Source organism: Apteryx mantelli, chromosome 3 (assembly GCF_036417845.1).
Source record: "Apteryx mantelli isolate bAptMan1 chromosome 3, bAptMan1.hap1, whole genome shotgun sequence".
Lineage (NCBI taxonomy): Eukaryota > Metazoa > Chordata > Aves > Apterygiformes > Apterygidae > Apteryx > Apteryx mantelli.
Window position 1 is genome coordinate 39,382,173 of NC_089980.1, and position 20,075 is coordinate 39,402,247.

Genomic DNA, 20,075 nt, shown 5'->3' on the forward strand with positions numbered 1-20,075 from the left:
GCACCATAGCAGGTCATTCATTCTCTGACAAGAAGTTTCAAAAATTCCAATGAATGGAGAATGTTGACATATAAAACTTAGCTGCTATTCCTGTAAAATAACTATATATAGCCAGATGTAATTGCTTCTCTAAATAAAATACCAGTGAACACATTACAAGATTAAAGAGGAACTTTGAGCTTCCATCACATCTATTTGCTAACTCCCACCCGTATACACACTATGACTTTGCAGTCATAGTTCTGCAATGCCATGGAACTTAATTTAGGATATGCTTGACATATTACACTTCCCCACATTCCTAAATGAAGTGTTCTTCCATTAGCAGTGAGCTAGCTGCTTAGTTCTCATTTTAGCTGCCCACTTCAGCTTTCATGGGTGAAAGTATGTTCATTTCACTGAATACTGTAATACTGTAATGCAATTGCTTGTTATTAGTAGTTTATTGTTAAGATTTGTGAATCCATAATAAAGCAGTTAGGTGACCATGGGGATTTGGATACAGTATTTAGATCATATTATTTTGAAAGTTGCAGTCTTTAAAAAAAGTCTCTTTAAAGTGGCAATTATAGACAGTAAAAGTGAGGTAAATTGCTAGAAGATAGGGTCAGAAGTGATGTATCTTACTAAATGTATGATCGACCTTTGAGAGGCAAGATATTACTAGCCTAAAGACCATTTTGGAGGTAGGAAGGAACACTGGTTAAATATTTTGGAGGATACATTTGCAATAATCTCAATAACCTCTGCTGTTCAGTAAAGGAGAAGTGCTACTGCCTATTAACTGTGGGGTTTTTGTTTACTAATTTTGGAAAAACTAAAAAGCCTGCTCATCCTTTATACCTTTTACTGGTATGGACTTAGCAAGTTCACATGCAAGAAGTACAGAGGGTACCTATATAAGGCTTTGAAAGTCCTTTGATTTTTCTTTTCTAATCTGTCAATAATTAGATTAATCTGTCTTTGCATATGAACCTTCAGGAAAGAATACAAATCTGTTTCTATGAAATATGTTTTCCTGATTCAGTCCTTTCACTGTTATTGTTGTTACTACTATTAATATTATCATAACATCTGGGAGCCACTGTGATAGAGCAGTATCCCACCATGCTGTGTGTCAAACAACAGATCAAAAGCAGAACAATACTGTGCATGCATTTGTAGGTGTCACAGTAAAGGAAAATTTTAAGTTCTGAAGAACAATGGGTAGATTGGCATATGTCTCCAGGGAACTCCTAGGGATAAGGGCAGCATAGGAAAAACACTCATGGGGGACTTCAACCACCCCGATATCTGCTGGAAAGACAACACAGCTAGGCTCAAACAGTCCTGGAGGTTCCTGCAGAGCATTGGTGACAACTTCTTGACACAGGTAGTGGAGGAGCCAACAAGGAGAGGTGTGCTGCTGGACCTCGTACTAACAAACAAAGAAGGACTGGTGGAAGATGTGAAGGTCAGGGGCAGCCTTGGCTGCAGTGAGCATGAGATGGTGGAATCACAGAATCACAGAATCACTGAGGTTGGAAGGGACCTCTGGAGATCATCTAGTCCAACCCCCCTGCTCAGCAGGGTCACCTAGAGCACATTGCACAGGATTGCATCCAGGCGCGTTTTGAATATCTCCAGAGAAGGAGACTCCACCACCTCTCTGGGCAACCTGTTCCAGTGCTCTGTCACCCTCACAGTGAAAAAGTTTTTCCTCATGTTAAGATGGAAGTGTCTGTGTTTCAGTTTGTGCCCATTGCCTCGCGTCCTGTCGCTCGGCACCACTGAAAAGAGTCTGGTCCCATCCTCTCGACACCCTCCCTTCACATACTTGTACACATTGATAAGATCTCCTCTCAGCCTTCTCTTCTCCAAGCTAAACAGGCCAAGCTCTCTCAGCCTTTCCTCATAAGAGAGATGCTTCAGTCCCCTAATCATCTTTGTGGCCCTTTGCTGGACTTGCTCCAGTAGTGCCACATCCCTCTTGTACTGGGGGGCCCAGAACTGGACGCAGTACTCCAGATGTGGCCTCACCAGGGCTGAGTAGAGGGGGAGAATCACCTCCCTCGACCTGCTGGCAACACTCTTCCTGATGCAGCCCAGGATACCATTGGCCTTCTTGGCCACAAGGGTACATTGCTGCCTCATGCTTAACTTGGTGTCCACCAGCACTCCCAGGTCCTTCTCCGCAGAGCTGCTTTCCAGCAGGTCAACCCCCAACCTGTACTGGTGCATGGGGTTATTCCTCCCCAGGTGCAGGACCCTGCACTTCCCTTTGTTGAACTTCATGAGGTTCCTCTCTGCCCACCTCTCCAGCCTGTCCAAGTCTCTCTGAATGGCAGCACAGCCCTCTGGTGTATCAGCCACTCCTCCCAGTTTGGTATCGTCAGCAAACTTGCTGAGGGTGCACTCTGTGCCTTCATCCAGGTCATTGATGAAGAAGTTGAACAAGACTGGACCCAGTACTGACCCCTGGGGGACACCGCTAGCTACAGGCCTCCAACTAGACTCTGTGCCACTGATCACAACTCTCTGAGCTCTGCCATTCAGCCAGTTCTCAATCCACCTCACTGTCCACTCATCTAGCCCACACTTCCTGAGCTTGTCTTTGAGGATGTTATGGGAGACAGTGTCAAAAGCCTTACTGAAGTCAAGGTAGACAACAGCCACTGCTCTCCCCTCATCTACCCAGCCAGTCATTCCATCATAGAAGGCTATCAGATTGGTTAGGCATGATTTCCCCTTGGTGAAGCCATGCTGACTACTCCTGATCACCTTCTTTTCCTCCACATGCTTGGAGATGGCCTCCAGGATGAGCTGCTCCAATCACCTTTCCAGGGATGGAGGTGAGGCTGACTGGCCTGTAGTTCCCTGGGTCCTCCTTCTTGCCCTTTTTGAAGACTGGGGTGACACTGGCTTTCTTCCAGTCCTCAGGCACCTCTCCTGTTCTCCATGACCTTTCAAAGATGATGGAGAGTGGCTTAGCAATAATGTCTGCCAGCTCCCTCAGCACTCGTGGGTGCATCCCATCAGGGCCCATGGATTTGTGGGTGTCAAGTTTGCTTAAATGATCTCTAACCCACTCCTCCTCCACCAAGGGAAAGTCTTCCTCTCTCCAGGCTTTCTCTCTTGCCTCCAGGGTCTGGGGTTCCTGAGGGCTGGCCTCAGCAGTAAAGACTGAAGCAAAGAAGGCATTCAGTAACTCTGCCTTCTCTGCATCCTTCGTCACCAGGGCACCCACCCCATTCAGCAAAGGGCCCACATTTTCCCTAGTCTTCCTCTTGCTGCTGATGTATTTGAAGAAGCCCTTCTTGCTGTCCTTGACATCCCTTGCCAGATTTAATTCCAAATGGGCCTTAGCCTTCCTCGTTGCATCCCTGCATACTCTGACAACATTCCTATATTCCTCCCAAGTGGCCTGTCCCCCTTTCCACTTTCTGTATACTTCCTTCTTCTGGTTGAGTTTTGCCAGGAGCTCCTTGCTCATCCATGCAGGTCTCCTGCCTCCTTTGCTTGACTTCCTACTCATAGGGATGCACCGCTCTTGAGCCTGGAGGAGGTGATGTTTGAATATTAACCAGCTCTCTTGAACGCCTCTTCCTTCTAGGGCCCTAACCCATGGGATTCCTCCAAGTAGGTCCCTGAAGAGGCCAAAGTTTGCTCTCCTGAAGTCCAGGGTTGCGATCCTACTTGGTGCCCTGCTGCCTCCTCGCAGGATCCTGAACTCCACCATCTCATGGTCACTGCAGCCAAGGCAGCCCCCAACCTTCACATCTTCCACCAGTCCTTCTTTGTTTGTTAGTACGAGGTCCAGCAGCACACCTCTCCTTGTTGGCTCCTCCACCACCTGTGTTAAGAAGTTGTCACCAATGCTCTGCAGGAACCTCCAGGACTGTTTGTGCCTAGCTGTGTTGTCTTTCCAGCAGATATCGGGGTGGTTGAAGTCCCCCATGAGAACCAGGGCCTGGGATCGTGAGGCTACTTCCAGCTGTCTGTAGAAGGCCTCATCGACTTCCTCATCCTGATCAGGTGGCCTGTAGTAAACACCCACAACAGTGTCACCTCTGTTAGCCTGCCCTTTGATCCTTACCCATAAGCTCTCGACTCGCTCTTCATCCACCCCTAGGCACAGCTCCATACATTCCAGTTGCTCTCTCACATAAAGAGCAACTCCACCACCTCGCTTTCCTGGCCTGTCTTTCCTAAAAAGCACGTAGCCATCCATGACAGCACTCCAGTCATGTGAGCTATCCCACCATGTCTCTGTAATGGCAATGAGATCATGGCCCTGCGACCGCACACAGATCTCTAGTTCTTCCTGTTTGTTCCCCAAGCTGCGTGCATTGGTGTACAGGCATTTCAGGGAGGTGATCGAGCATGCAGGTTTCCCAGGAGGGGTAAAAGAGGGTCCTCCATAGCCACATCCCATGCGCACTTCCCTGGCTGCATTCACCTGTTGGAGGCATCCTGACATGAGCAGTCTTTTGCTAACTACCCTGTCACTATAACTCTCCCCTTCCCCCATCTTTCCTAGTTTAAAGCCCTCCTTACCAGGTTGGCCAACCTGTTGGCAAAGACCCGCGTGCCCCGCCTCGTGAGGTGGATCCCATCTCTCGCCATCAGTTGTCGATCTTCAAACAGGGTCCCATGGTCGTAGAAACCAAAACCCTGTTGCCAACACCAGCGGCGCAGCCAGTCGTTAACCTGGAAAGTCCGTCTCCTCCTCCTCTCATCCATCCCCCTCACTGGCAGGATTGAGGAGAAGATGACCTGGGCTCCCAGACCCTTGACCACCATCCCCAGAGCTCTGAAATCCTGCTTGATGGTCTCCAGTTTGCCCTTGGTGTCATTGGCGCCCACATGAAAGAGCAGCAGTGGGTAATAGTCCAAAGCGTGGACAAGCCTTGGCAGTCTTTGCATGACATCTCTCACATGAGCCCCCGGCAGGCCACAAACCTCTCTAGACAAGAGGTCAGGTCGGCAGATAGATGCCTCCGTCCCCTGCAGCAGGGAGTCCCCCACAACAATCACCCGCCGCTTTTTCCGGGTGTTCCGGCAGGGCACAGGGTCTGTTGTCCCAGGTACTTCCCTGGCAGCCATGCCCATCTCCTCCTCATCCTGGAGGGCACTGAACCTGTTCTTCAGCTTCAGGTCTTCAGGAGGAGTAGGAGCCTTTCTCCTCCCACGAGCAGTGACCAGTTTCCAGCCTTCTTCTACGATGTTATGATGTACCGTTTCACACGGCACAGAGCCCTCTGGCAACTCCACTGCTGCAGGGGGTTGGGACTCCTGGAGCTGTACAGTCTCCAAGAATACCCTGTCTATCTCTTGCTCTGCTTCTCGGATGCTGCGCAGCCTACTGACCTCCTCCTGTAACTCCCTTACCTGACGACACAACTCGTCAACAGCAGCACACCTCCTGCAGGAGAGCTGACTGCCAGCCCAGGCCTCCTGGAGAGGCCCCAAGCACTCCCTGCAGCCTGAGACCTGTAGAGCTGCATCTACTGTCAGAGGGTCGGTCTGGGTCCAAGCCTCTGACACAGCAACTCCAACAGCCGCTGGGGAACGCGCTGTGCGGCGTGTCATGACCATACTTGAGGAAATGTACACCACAGGGAACAGAAACAAAGGTCCCTTCGCACGTCCCTTCGCGCGCCCTTCTGCGCGAACTGCTGCGCAAACTGCTGCGTCTGTTCGCTGCCTCTGTTAGCTGCGCTCTGAGTTCTGGAGTTCAGGATCCTGCGAGGAGGCAGCAAGGCACTAAGTAGGATCGCAACCCTGGACTTCAGGAGAGCAAACTTTGGCTTCTTCAGGGACCTACTTGGAGGAATCCCATGGGTTAGGGCCCTAGAAGGAAGGGGCGTTCAAGAGAGCTGGTTAATATTCAAACATCACCTCCTCCAGGCTCAAGAGCGGTGCATCCCTATGAGTAGGAAGTCAAGCAAAGGAGGTAGGAGACCTGCATGGATGAGCAAGGAGCTCCTGGCAAAACTCAACCAGAAGAAGGAAGTATACAGAAAGTGGAAAGGTGGACAGGCCACTTGGGAGGAATATAGGAACGTTGTTAGAGTATGCAGGGATGCAATGAGGAAGGCTAAGGCCCGTTTGGAATTAAATCTGGCGAGAGATGTCAAGGACAGCAAGAAGGGCTTCTTCAAATACATCAGCAGTAAGAGGAAGACTAGGGAAAATGTGGGCCCTTTGCTGAATGGGGTGGGTGCCCTGGTGACGAAGGATGCAGAGAAGGCAGAGTTACTGAATGCCTTCTTTGCTTCAGTCTTTACTGCTGAGGCCAGCCCTCAGGAACCCCAGACCCTGGAGGCAAGAGAGAAAGCCTGGAGAGAGGAAGACTTTCCCTTGGTGGAGGAGGAGTGGGTTAGAGATCATTTAAGCAAACTTGACACCCACAAATCCATGGGCCCTGATGGGATGCACCCACGAGTGCTGAGGGAGCTGGCGGACATTATTGCTAAGCCACTCTCCATCATCTTTGAAAGGTCATGGAGAACAGGAGAGGTGCCTGAGGACTGGAAGAAAGCCAGTGTCACCCCAGTCTTCAAAAAGGGCAAGAAGGAGGACCCAGGGAACTACAGGCCAGTCAGCCTCACCTCCATCCCTGGAAAGGTGATTGGAGCAGCTCATCCTGGAGGCCATCTCCAAGCATGTGGAGGAAAAGAAGGTGATCAGGAGTAGTCAGCATGGCTTCACCAAGGGGAAATCATGCCTAACCAATCTGATAGCCTTCTATGATGGAATGACTGGCTGGGTAGATGAGGGGAGAGCAGTGGCTGTTGTCTACCTTGACTTCAGTAAGGCTTTTGACACTGTCTCCCATAACATCCTCAAAGACAAGCTCAGGAAGTGTGGGCTAGATGAGTGGACAGTGAGGTGGATTGAGAACTGGCTGAATGGCAGAGCTCAGAGGGTTGTGATCAGTGGCGCAGAGTCTAGTTGGAGGCCTGTAGCTAGCGGTGTCCCCCAGGGGTCAGTCCTGGGTCCAGTCTTGTTCAACTTCTTCATCAATGACCTGGATGAAGGGACAGAGTGCACCCTCAGCAAGTTTGCTGACGATACCAAACTGGGAGGAGTGGCTGATACACCAGAGGGCTGTGCTGCCATTCAGAGAGACTTGGACAGGCTGGAGAGGTGGGCGGAGAGGAACCTCATGAAGTTCAACAAAGGGAAGTGCAGGGTCCTGCACCTGGGGAGGAATAACCCCATGCACCAGTACAGGTTGGGGGCTGACCTGCTGGAAAGCAGCTCTGCGGAGAAGGACCTGGGAGTGCTGGTGGACACCAAGTTAAGCATGAGGCAGCAATGTGCCCTTGTGGCCAAGAAGGCCAATGGTATCCTGGGCTGCATCAGGAAGAGTGTTGCCAGCAAGTCAAGGGAGGTGATTCTCCCCCTCTACTCAGCCCTGGTGAGGCCACATCTGGAGTACTGCGTCCAGTTCTGGGCCCCCCAGTACAAGAGGGATGTGGCACTACTGGAGCAAGTCCAGCAAAGGGCTACAAAGATGATTAGGGGACTGGAGCATCTCTCTTATGAGGAAAGACTGAGAGAGCTGGGCCTGTTTAGCCTGGAGAAGAGAAGGCTGAGAGGAGATCTTATCAATGTGTACAAGTATCTGAAGGGAGGGTGTCGAGAGGATGGGGCCAGACTCTTTTCAGTGGTGCCGAGCGACAGGACGCGAGGCAACGGGCACAAACTGAAACACAGACAATTCCATCTGAACATGAGGAAAAACTTTTTCACTGTGAGGGTGACAGAGCACTGGCACAGGTTGCCCAGAGAGGTGGTGGAGTCTCCTTCTCTGGAGATATTCAAAACACGCCTGGATGCAATCCTGTGCAATGTGCTCTAGGTGACCCTGCTTGAGCAGGGGGGTTGGACTAGGTGATCTCCAGAGGTCCTTTCCAACCTCAGCGATTCTGTGATTCTGAGATATTTGAATTAAAGTGTAAGAAAGGAGTTTTTCCTGCTTGTAGTAGAGAGTGACCAGAGGTGGGCATTGACATCTCTTATGAATGAGCCATTGTAGGTAGAGTGGGGATGGGCTGTGTAGGAACCTGAAAGTGAAAATCAGCAGTGCGAATTTATGAGAAAGGGAATAAATCATGAGAGCAAGCGGTATGCTGTCGTAGGCAAAACTTTGTCAAAAACCGACACAGATCTTTACAGCATTCTGAATGAATAGGAGTGGTGCAGGATTGCATCTATCACAGCCAAAAAGGCAGGATGTTGCTCAATTGTAAATTGGACAGGCTGTGATTGAAGATTTTAGTGCTGAAAAAATCAGCAAGGCAAACTGTGAAGACAATTCAGAGTAGAAGATGACGCCTGTGTTATTAGAACTGACAGTAGTGTGACAAGAAAGCAGATAACAAAGAAGATTCACTACAAGAAACAAAATCATACTAACTTGTTTGTTTTGTCTCTTTGTATTTGAATAAGTTTGCAGCAATTCAACATTAGTTCCCAAAAGTGCAGGCATTTTTGCTCTCAACTTGTTGTCAAACAAAATGACAGCAGGTAACAACCCATACTTCAGTAGTGTTGCTTCTGTAACAACAGTAATAAATACTCTCGATGGTCAATAAACCATTATCACAATAGTATCCCAAATGTAAATACACACAATGCCAAAGAATACTGACATTACTTCCCCTTTAACCTCTTTTTTGTGGCCTGGCTCCACTATTCTGTTTCTTTTGTTTCTTCCTCCCTTTTCTCTCCCAGAGGCACAGTGAATTAACATATATGGCTGCTCCACTGGAGAACTGAGAAAAATAGGGCTATGAGCTGCCTAAGTTTGCTGTCCCTATAGCTGACAGCTCTTCTCCATCTCCTCAGAGTGCCAAAGCAGAGCTGCTGTGCATAGAGCACAATACAAAAGAGGAAACTGGGATGGGAAGATTAGTTCTATATTCCAGAGTTCTGAAAGATGAGGATGTCCCTGTATCAACCTGGGCTGCAGCACTCTACCACATACAGACAGGTCTCTTTTAACAGACAGATCAGATGGGCTGAGTACTTAATGACAGAAAAGACCCCAAGGTTCCTAAAACTTCATAGCCCTTGTCCTGAAGGTTTTGTAGTGTCATGATATTTGATAGGTTGATGATATATTTTTATATCAGTACAATAAATATTCTAATGTTGTTACCCACTGTCATTACCAGTACTAAATACAGACTGGGCTCTGACTCTGATCCTTTCTGTGTAGAAACATTATTTTAGCACCACTTTTCACCAGTCCAAGAAAAGTTTTATGGTCAAACCACTAGTTTATTACAAACCAATTAAACTGATGATTACTAGAGGGTAGGCTATTATCAGTCATTATCAGGCAAACTGAATCTAGCAAAAATTGCTTTAATATGGAGGATTACCAGCTTCACATTTGAAGGCTATCACAGGAATGTGAGAAAATAATATAAGGATATATACTCTTTCATTCTTAGATAGTCACAGACTCTTCTAAGCTTTCACCTGCTTTGTGTACTGCCTGCTTTGTTTGCTGGTAGTACTGGGTCTAGATTTTGGCATAGATGACCAGTACAACCACTCTCCATGTATTCATGCACAGATCTCTTCTCCCAGTTTGAGAAAACACTTCTCTATAAAGCATCTTTATGAAAAAAATTAACTAGTAGGTTGAAACACAGAGGTACAAGTCCTAGTGCTTGTCCCATTAAATAGGGAGGTACTGAGTGAGCTTCTTGTAGAGTTTGGAAGGGCCCTCCATAGAATTAAATAATTTTCCATTTAGTCTCCTAGGAGGACTTTGGGAAGCTCTCTTGTAAAGCAGAATGATATAGGTGGATACTTTGAACAGCTGTTTGAAGGACAAATCTGGAAAGCATTCCTATCCATGAAATTCCAGGGAACATACTTAACTTTAATCATACAGTGTAGATTAATCCTGTATTTCCTATCTGTTGAGAATGGAACAGTTGTACCTTTCCATTACAGTAATGTGATTTTTCCCCATGGGATGTCTTTTTCAGTGCGAACTATTGGTCTGCGTAATGTTGTTGATCTGGTGTTTCTTGGCATGTTTCCCCTTTAATGGCAGAGGTCTGACTGCTTCCGAGTCTCCCCAATCTTCAGCTGAAGCTCCCTGAACACACTCATGTCTAATGAAGACGTGAGTCTCCAGGTCAGAAAACCATTTATGCACTACATATCCTTGTGTATTCTGAAGCATATTGCTTTAGTTACACACTTGTTTTAACCTAAATGTACACTTCATGATATAGCACTCATGTCTTCAAAACAGCTATAACTACTGGTTGTCTTCTAAGATAAACAAGCACTCACCTGCTAAGCTAGGAAAAAAAACCCTCTAAGGGGTATTTCAGACAGATCAGTAACACTGAGGATTATATTGTCATCCACTTTATGCAAACCACTGATAATCAAGAAAGAGAAGAAAACCATCAACATTTCATACGCCACATAATGATGCATTGTCCTTATGTAGACCGGCATGGGTGGCAATATCTCACAGCTTGCCGACTTCAAATATCTCTGTGAAAGCTATGTCTCATCAGTAGATTTGTATTGCCAAAGTAAGTAGTATCACGTTTCAGTGAAAGACTGTTCCATTAATGACCTAACGACTGAAATAGGATGAGTTTTTACCCCCCAAATCCCAGACCTCAAATATTTCAAATCCTTCTCTCCTGCATGCTTTCTCCTGCTATTCTATTTTCTTGATAGATACTTGCATGGATCTAAATGTAGGATAAAGGCCTAAATTTCTAAATGAGCAGAAGTCATTGGAACTCTTTCCAAAATTTACAAAAGAGAGGTAATTGAAATGAGGTATTGGAATTCCTTATATCTCAATAAAGTGCAATAACTTTAGGAAGCGCTAAGTATAATGGGAGCCTAGCTGATGTCATCATCAGCCCTGGAGACAAGAACTTTAATATTTAGATACCTAAATGTATTTGAAATTGTTAGCTTCTGTCTCTTTAGACTGTAAGAAGAATAAATCTGCGCAAAATTTTCTTGAGAAAAATGTCTCATTTAAAACTCATAACTTTGAAGCAATTATATTGATTTTTCCAGGCTTGGCATGTCTCAAATCATAACAAAATTAAAAAAACAAACAAACTAGGTGCGATGTTTCTGTCCTCTGCCATTATTGAAATAATCAGGCGTAAAATATGCTACTGAAACATCTGAAAAGGGTTATGTTATTAATCCACACATAACTCAAAAATGTTTGGAATGGTATTACCCAAACTTTTATATAAAAAAGATTAGGAAAAACTAGAAAAGTTTCAGTCCAAAAGAAGTAAAGCTTTGAAAAGTTATGAGAATATCAGCACAGACTTGGAAAAATGTGTTAGAAGTAAGATGAAATTCTACTTTGATTATACTAGATAACAGCTGCTTCTGCAGTAATAGATACTTATTAAATAAAAAAAAAAATATTACAGTTTTAAACTTGATTTTTATACACCTTTTCCCTCCTCTCTCCCTATGACTTCCTACTGCATATAACAGCTTTGTGTATTTTGGAGTAAGTCTAAGCTACCTCCATATGTTGGAGGAAGATGTATTCTAAGAACACTGTTCCTTTAATTTATAAACATGCATTTTTCCTAATACATAAAGTAGCAACATTTGTAACCAGGCTAAATACAGAGTGAAAATTTGAAATATACACTGGAACATAAGAGCACAAAACAAAATCTCCTTACTTTGAAAGGGATACAAGGGTATGCAAATGTCACTATAAGCAATCAGATTTAAAAAAATTAACTGGGGAAGAGTGAAAGTGAAGCAGTGAATACTACATGATCCAAATGAATATATATATTTTATTACTTACTTTCTGAAGAATAATAAGATACTCTGAGGACTGTGATACCTACAACAGAGTAACTCAAAAGCAGAAATGTTAATATTTTCTCTTTGCTGCTTTTTCAACCATCACATCTAGATCTCTAGATACAGTGAATTTCTTGCACTTCCACTAGGGATGGGTGAAGAATACCAGATTTCCTAAATTCAGGTAGCATGTGAAAACCACTGATATTGAAGAACTCCCAAGGGACTCTTTCATTTATATTGATATTAGAAGTGGGAAGCATTTGGGGTGAATAGCACTGCAAAAGAATGCTATGCCATTATAATTAAACCTACACATATATTTTCATCAAGTTATATTGATAGTTATGTCCAGAACAAAAAATAAATACACAATGATTTATTAATATTTAATCTTTTTTAAAGATACATTGTAACTAATCTCATTTGAACATTTTAATTACTATTCAGACTACTTGGAAATAATCATTCATACAACTATTCCTATCTTGGATTTATTAAGAGTCAGCAACCATATATTTGATTTGTTTGGATCAACCACCTATTTGACTTTAGAAGAGCAGCATTAAGGCAAGCACCATCTTATTAGTTTGTTTAGGTTCAGATAACAAGAAGTAACCCACCACATGATTGTGTAAGATTTAGATTAAGCCAGTCAACTCTCACACATTTATTGTGGAGCATTTCTTTCCTTAAAAAATATTTTCCTTTCATATGAAAACTTAAATTGCATGAGAGATTATTTTAAGTTGAGAGCTAGAATGGTTTCAGATACTGAGCATTGTAATCTATAGTATTGCTTTCCCCCTCCCCCAAATACTTGATATGTCCAAAAGCTGAAATATTTGTGATTTATGGTAGAGAGGGAAAGGATGTCGCTTAGAAGTTGTCTGCTAAATCCAGGTAAATTTAGACTTATTTTAAAATGTATTTAGATAAAATTAAAAAAAAAGTTGTTTTCCTTGATTTTTCATAAGGAAGAAAACCTGTTTTCTATTTAGATCCAATGAAGATTTTCTTTGTTGTGGAGGAATGGTTAACTGAGAGCGGGCATGCTCTGATTGGGATGAGCAATCCCGTCTTCGGGGTAGAGGAAGGCATCTAGGCCAAGGCCAGCGAGCCTGCTGAAAGCGGCCTTATGTAGGCCAAGGCAAGCGAACCTGCTGAAAGCGGCCTTATGTAGGCCAAGGCAAGCGAACCTGCTGAGGCCTGCTGAACGTGGCCGTATAGCGGCCTTGAGCACTACAAAAGAAGGTATTCACAAAACTGGTAAACAAGTCTGGACGGAACTAGGTTCCATAAATGTCGATGGAGCATAGTCAGCAACTTTGCACCAATCATGTATCCGCTTTATACGTATGGACAGAGACTGTAACCATCATGTAACTATTGCTAACGCATGCGTATTGCTTGTCGATATATATACTTTGTGTAAGCTCTAATAAAGGGAGAACGACCATACTCATATTGAGACTCATCGTTACTCCGGGGTCCCCTCCCTCACTCCAACACTTTGTCTTTATAGAACAGCTATCAAATTCTAAAATGAAAGTGTTATGAGAGTCAAGAAAGATGCTTTAAGGACATGTGAACGTTTTGTAGAAAGCTGTGAGATTATAGAGGTGCAATCACTAATTAAGTAATACTAACTCAAATCCTTAGGGCTTTGCTCAGGCTCAGAAGTTCACTACTAACTTTAATGGGAGTGGATCATGCATTATCTTGCAGAAAGTGTTCTGCTTCATAGAAGCACATCCTTTGTTTTTTACCCCTCTCATGCTGCACTGGAAGAGACTGGGATTATGTTTAAGGAAGAAATTCTTTGTGTTGATTTTGCTATGAGAGCTTCTACAATACAGTACAGAAAAGACTAAGAAAAACAGATGAAGCTTTTAGCTGGACAGATAGTGAGGTGGATATATGGTGGGTATGTAAATGCAGAAGAATAACAGAGTATGACAAATCACAACCATGCCCACAAACATAAAGAGGGAAAAGAAAAGTAAAATAAACTGTGGAGGAGTAATTATGGCCAGCTGATTCTTTAAGTTTTCATTCCTTATGTGAACTCTGAAGTTATGAGTCATGTTTGTTTAGCGGTCGAATGTCTTCTATTCTGCGTTTGCCAGCAAAGGTCCATAATGCATGAGCATGTGAGAAAAGACCTTTCTGTCTGTCCACACCTTAAAATTTTGTCCAGATACAGTCTGCTGACATGTTCTTACTTGTCCACCACCTGATACCACCCATGTATGTTCACATTGACTCCCTTCCTTTGCTTATGTGAAGTATGTTGGAGAAATAACCATTGCAGGAGTGTTCACATCTTAGAAAGTTTCAGCTGCCACCTATACCAGGAAAAGAGGCTGGACTTCAGCCACTTTAAAAAATAAAAATTTTGTAATTGCATAGCTAGGTATTACATTTCAGTTCTCTGAAGAAATGCAGAGGAATATGTCTACTGCAGAGTCCTGAATTCTGACATTTCAGATTGTGTAATATTATGCACATACATAAGCCTTTTGGGGCTTTTGCTATCATTGTATCTCGTTAATGAAGCCAGGTAGGAAGCAAAGCTCAGCATGTCCTACATGTCCTGAGTCGCAATACTGCAAATACTGTAAAACATTAAATCACTTCATTACTTTTGCATTACTTTCTCAGTTTAGAAAGTTTGAGTTCTTGAACACTGCAGTGGGAAAAGGCTGGTGGAAGGCTGATATCATGAGATAAAGCTTTTATTAATGACTCTTTTAATGATTTCATGTGTGATTTTAAGCAGGTGATTAGGACTACATTCTCAAAACAGTCCACTTGAGATACCTAAGATACCCTTAGTCAGATATTCCACAATTAAAGCACTCAATATTCAGAGTCACTTCCAAAATGTAGCCCTTTAATCATTCTCTTTTTTAGTCCTCCTCTCTGCAAAGTGGCAATAATACCTACTTTTGATAAGCATTTTCTTTTTATGTTTAATTAATACCACTGAACTGATGCATCATTTAAAATCATCAAAAATTAGCAAAAGCTCATACTGAAAGTCACAGCTTGGACACACTTAATACTCAGCTGCAATTTACCAACTGTGAAATGAGTTTGCCTTGGAGTGTCACATGTAACAGTGACAGATACTGCAAATTTTCTAGGGGACAGTTAGATGAATCCGAGCAATGTCTCTATAAAGTGCATATACCCTGCCAATATTCTGAGGAACATTACATATTACATTCAGTAATGGCTATGCATACAAATTTAAATGACTGTTTCCTTTGATTATGAGGCAGATGCCCAATCTAGAAGCACCAAAGTTTAACTTCCAGAGCAGATCACCTGTTTCAGATTCTGATCTCAGTTAAAAAGCTAAGTTTCCCCATTGTAATTAATGGAGCTTTTTTCTGTATGACATTTGTGTAACTAGAGTAACAGTCTGTCCTCCCCAACACCAATAACTTGAACCCATTAACATTTTACAGGATAGCTGCAAGACTAGTTACATTGTCATTGATATAAACTCCTGTCTCTGTCTACTGTAGCAAAACAGTAGGCCTTCCAGAGTTGCAGCCTGTTCTTCTGGAGGGAATATGCTGCATCTTGCCATGTGTTTTATGGTGGGCACTTTCTGTAGTGTATTAGGAAGCTTAGAGAAAATTCCAGTTCCTGGAGGCAAATGTGCTCAGATTCCTTGGGAGAGTACCTTTTGGGGAGGTCCCCCTCAAATGGGGAAGAGTTTCCAGTAGGAACAATACTGTAGTATTGTACTGATAGAAATAAAGTAGAAATAAGAGCAAAAGCCAACAGGAGTATGGATAAATGACAGCCAGACCCAAAATGCATTGGGTGTCCATCCTCAGGGGAGCTGTAACAATAGATACTACCTGAGGATCAGCTTTCCTATGATAAGAGGAATTGCATTCAGCACTGTACTATTGGTTACCTGGCAGAGAAGAAAGGAATGCAAAGGCCTCATCTTCTTTGCTACTTACTCTGCATTTTCTTCATATGATACAAATTTATGAATTCAGGCAGCATATATAGTGCTTTTTCTTTGTACTGCTCAAGACAGCAATGCTGGAAAAGCAAGACTGAAGTTCCTGTTCTTTTCCTTTTCTGGTCCTAACGCAGGGAATAAGTTGCACCTTTAGAAAAACACTACTTCCGAGGCTCATCTAGAGTGAATGGAGAGGCTGACTGAGGGCAGGGGGTGCTCTCTTGCAACCTGATCCACTTCACAATTCTCTCCAAGGTGGTGCAGCTCCTCATCACTCTGTCCCAAAATTATTCCTGGCAAGCACAACTAATCATTGAGTCAGAATATAGTTAGACTCCCATTATAGTCCAGAGCAATGTCAGCAAGCTGCAAGCTTTCCTGCCCAAGAAGCTTGTTTTAAATTCTCTAGTGAGGGCTGAAAACTAAATGTGATTGGAACAGAACAGATCTGGGTCTTACCCTGCACAAGTTTCTCCAGGAACTCCATGTCTAGAATAGCAACAATCCTGTGAACTGCAAGCCCATAGTGAATGCTGCCAACATGTACTAGACCAGGTCTAAGCCTATGTTTGGGACACATTTCCAGTATATAGTGCTGTATTTTACCAGAGGGCTGCCACAGTGCTAGAGCTCTTTATACCAGTATAATAAAATCACCATCCACAAGCAAAAAATTAAAAATTATACTGGTAAGAGTCCCTGGCACAGCTGTGTTTGTCTGGGCTCATACTGCTTTACAGCCCTGACTAGGTAAGCCAGAAGTCTGTAGTCTAGATATGACCTAAGCATATGCGCTGTAACTGGAGGTATGTTTTTGTAGCACATGCAGATATGCTTGAGCTGGCTCTAATCTATCTAACTCAGATAAGAACTGCCGGGAAGGTATGATATCATGGGTTTCAGTCTTGGCTAGCAAATCAGGTACATACCTGAAATCATAAGCTGACTAGCAGACACTGCACCGAAGTCACCATGTCACTATGTCTGCCAGAACTAGGTACCTTAAAGCTGCAGATCCTGCAAACCCATATCAGTTGCAATGCAGATATAGTCTAAAAGTTTTCTCCCCAACGAAAGCTAACAAACTGAGGCACAGTTTAATGTGTTCTTTTGAAAGAAGTTGGGAAGAATATCAAAAGTATAATTAAACTAGAGAGAGTTGGAGAGCATTAATCACTCACTGAAAAGATCTCCTTTGCTAAGACATTTCACAGAGAACATTAGGAGCGCCTTAAGTAACTTCCTCAGGTACATGCTTTGCAGTGAAGAATAAATTACTAGGAAATTGGCTGGACTCAAGAGAAGCTGTCAGAATGGTGTTGGCAGTTTGACCAAGCTCAGTGAAACTGGGCTTTTTCTTCATCTTTAGAAAAGAAGAATTAGCTATTGGTGTACCCAAAAGATCCTCTGCAGCATGATAGGAGTGAAAATGTTCTTGAGGATGCTTATTTCATAACTGTGTGTCCAAAGTTAAATATCTAAATAATAATTTGACTTTCAAAGATAATCAGCATTCACTGGCAGTCTTTGATTCTAGTGATTTCATGCCAGGAAGGGGCTGATCCCACTAATACTCAACTATTTTTCTTGTATAAGCAGATTCATTAAGTTCAAAGGAATTCAGTGGAGGTACTGGTGTTAGTGAATGTCTTCACATGCACAATGCTTTGAACATATTCATGTCTAGTGTGGAAGTGTGGATTCAGAGCCAAAATTCCTCAAATTTTATAAAGTTTGTAATTTGGGATCTGGCTTTTATTTCATTTTTGACATAGAGGTGTTTCAGAAAATCTCTCCTTCCATGCAAGCCTGATTTTTTTGAATGTGCAAATACCTGTTTTAGTATAACTTTAAGAAATGATGCTCCTTTAAAAAACAAAGCAAAACAAAATCCCTTCTCATTCTTTGAGATTACGTACCAGGAAAAACCTGAAACATGTCAACAATTCTCAAAGATTTAAGTAGTTCTTCAGGAAAGCACTAGAAATTGACTTTAGCATTAGTTTTGAAAAGACTAAGATAGGTATATTCCCCTGCTTTATTTACTGTTGATCACCTATTTGACCATTTGGACAGTTTAAAAAAAAAAAAAACACTCTTGCCTCTTGAAAACCCAATCAAGCTATCCATCAACCTTAGGCAAGAACACCTCAAAAGCAGTTGGAATTGTGGCTTTAATAATAGAATAAAGTCCATTAAAAGTCCTGAAAGGATCTTACACACTCCCTCCACCAGATAGTGCTGTTTCTCCACAGAGCTATTTAGGATTCCTAGGCCATGAAAAGGTCAGGGGCTGACTCAAAGTAACAAATACTGCCTACAGCTTGCTAGTTCCCTCCATTTCACTGCCACTGTAAATAAAACAGGGGAAGCAGAGACTGAAAGGGATTTGAAGGAATAAAAGATGTATTAAAAGGCTGTTCTTTGCAGATGACTACTTGCTGTTGTTTCCATTGCTATCTGTTACAAGTTTAATGTGTTCTTGTTCCTAAATTAAGAATGCAAATAGAAGCACATGCAAATATAGTGTGCTTTTATGATCTTTTGGGAGTGTTTTCCTTACAACGTTCAGAACACCCTGACTATACTGTTGTCTGCCAAGTAGTTGTTTGGACTGAGGTAACACTATTGAGAAAATCAAATCACAAATCTGCAAACACTCCTACAGATGAGCAGCATAGGCCTTGAGAAGTCCTGACACAAAATGATGTGTATTTTGGTCTCCCAGGCAAAGAATCCTGAGGAGAAGGACTTAGCTAGCAGAAGCTGCTTTGGGGGAGTAAATTGATTTCCTTAACCAGTCCTGAGTGTGTGTACCCTGTAGCCAGATTCTGGGCCCTCCACGTTCTTTTAAAAGAAGCTGGGAAGAGTACCAGAAGTATAATTACTATAGGGTGTAGTTTACTACTCTGCTGTAGGTTTTGTACCAGAATACAGAAATGCAGGTAGAGTGCTTTCTCTTGCCTTTCTGCAGCAGAAATATGGCATGTCCTATGTCTTGTTGTCTTTACCCTCCTATGAGAAATAGAAGGAATAGCATTTGCTCTTTAACTCTTTAAGAACCAAATCCTTCTGAACAGTAAGAGAACAGGAAATAAAATCATGCAAACAACTAAATGCTTAAAAATCTACAAGGTTAAAAATAGTGCCTACAGCTGGAATGCTCTTTATTGTCTGTTAGGTAAAAATAATTTTTGAGACAGTTGTGCCAATTTTTCTATTGATGAACTTTGTAGGAAGTATCTGAATGTTGTTCATTGTATCTGAGTTAACTGGATTTTAAGAGTATTGTTCAGGGGTCCTTTGGTAAATTAATAACTGCTTAATGTTAAAAGCTCAATCTTGACATAGACATGCTTTCTGAAAGTTTATTAAAAAAATAAAAACATATATACAATGGAGGAAATTAAATGAATATAATGAAGGAAAACAGTGTAGGGTATGTGCACAGATGTTTTCCTAATCAATGTAAGGATGGAATTGACTGATCCTAATGAGCTTGTTAGCCCTCATTCATGCAAGCAGTCTCCTTACAAAAGATTAATTGTGGAACCAAACTTTATCTTGCTTCAGTGCATGGAAAAGTACAGATGAATCAAAGTAGACATCAGGGCCTACATATGTATGCAGTTACCCATGTAGATTATATATGTAATTTTCCAAAAATAAGATTTATTTATATTATTTTATATATTATTTGTGTAAATGTTATCTGCATATTTAGTTATTTAGACTTGTATAATATAGAGGTGTGATCTCAAAGAGATGCTAGGTCATTAAACTCACCATGGAAATTGTGTTTATTTAAATCTCACCTTGGGCATTCAGAATATATGTGTAGTTGAAAGTCTCTTAAAAAATAAATAGGAAAAAATCAAATAGTGTATCTGCTCAGCTTTTAAATTTTCTTATGTCTAAAGAAATAGAAAATATTTTCTACATCAACTGTAATTCAGAAACATAAACACATCCAAAGGAAAGATTTAGTTGCATAGGAATTCATTCTGACACATTAAAACTAAGACCGTGTAGCTTAGTGTGTAGTACTGTATGGGCTAGGTTGTGATTGGGGTGGAGGGGAGAGGAGGAGGTAATTCCTGTACTTGTGATGTGGCCTGTGAGTACAATGCTTTACAGAAATAACACTGTAGATGTATCACAGCTGCCTGAGAGTGAGCCCAGGAAACACTGAATTGTGGAGGAAGACATCTCCTGTAATTGGCTCCATATCACAGCTCCGCATCAGAAGATT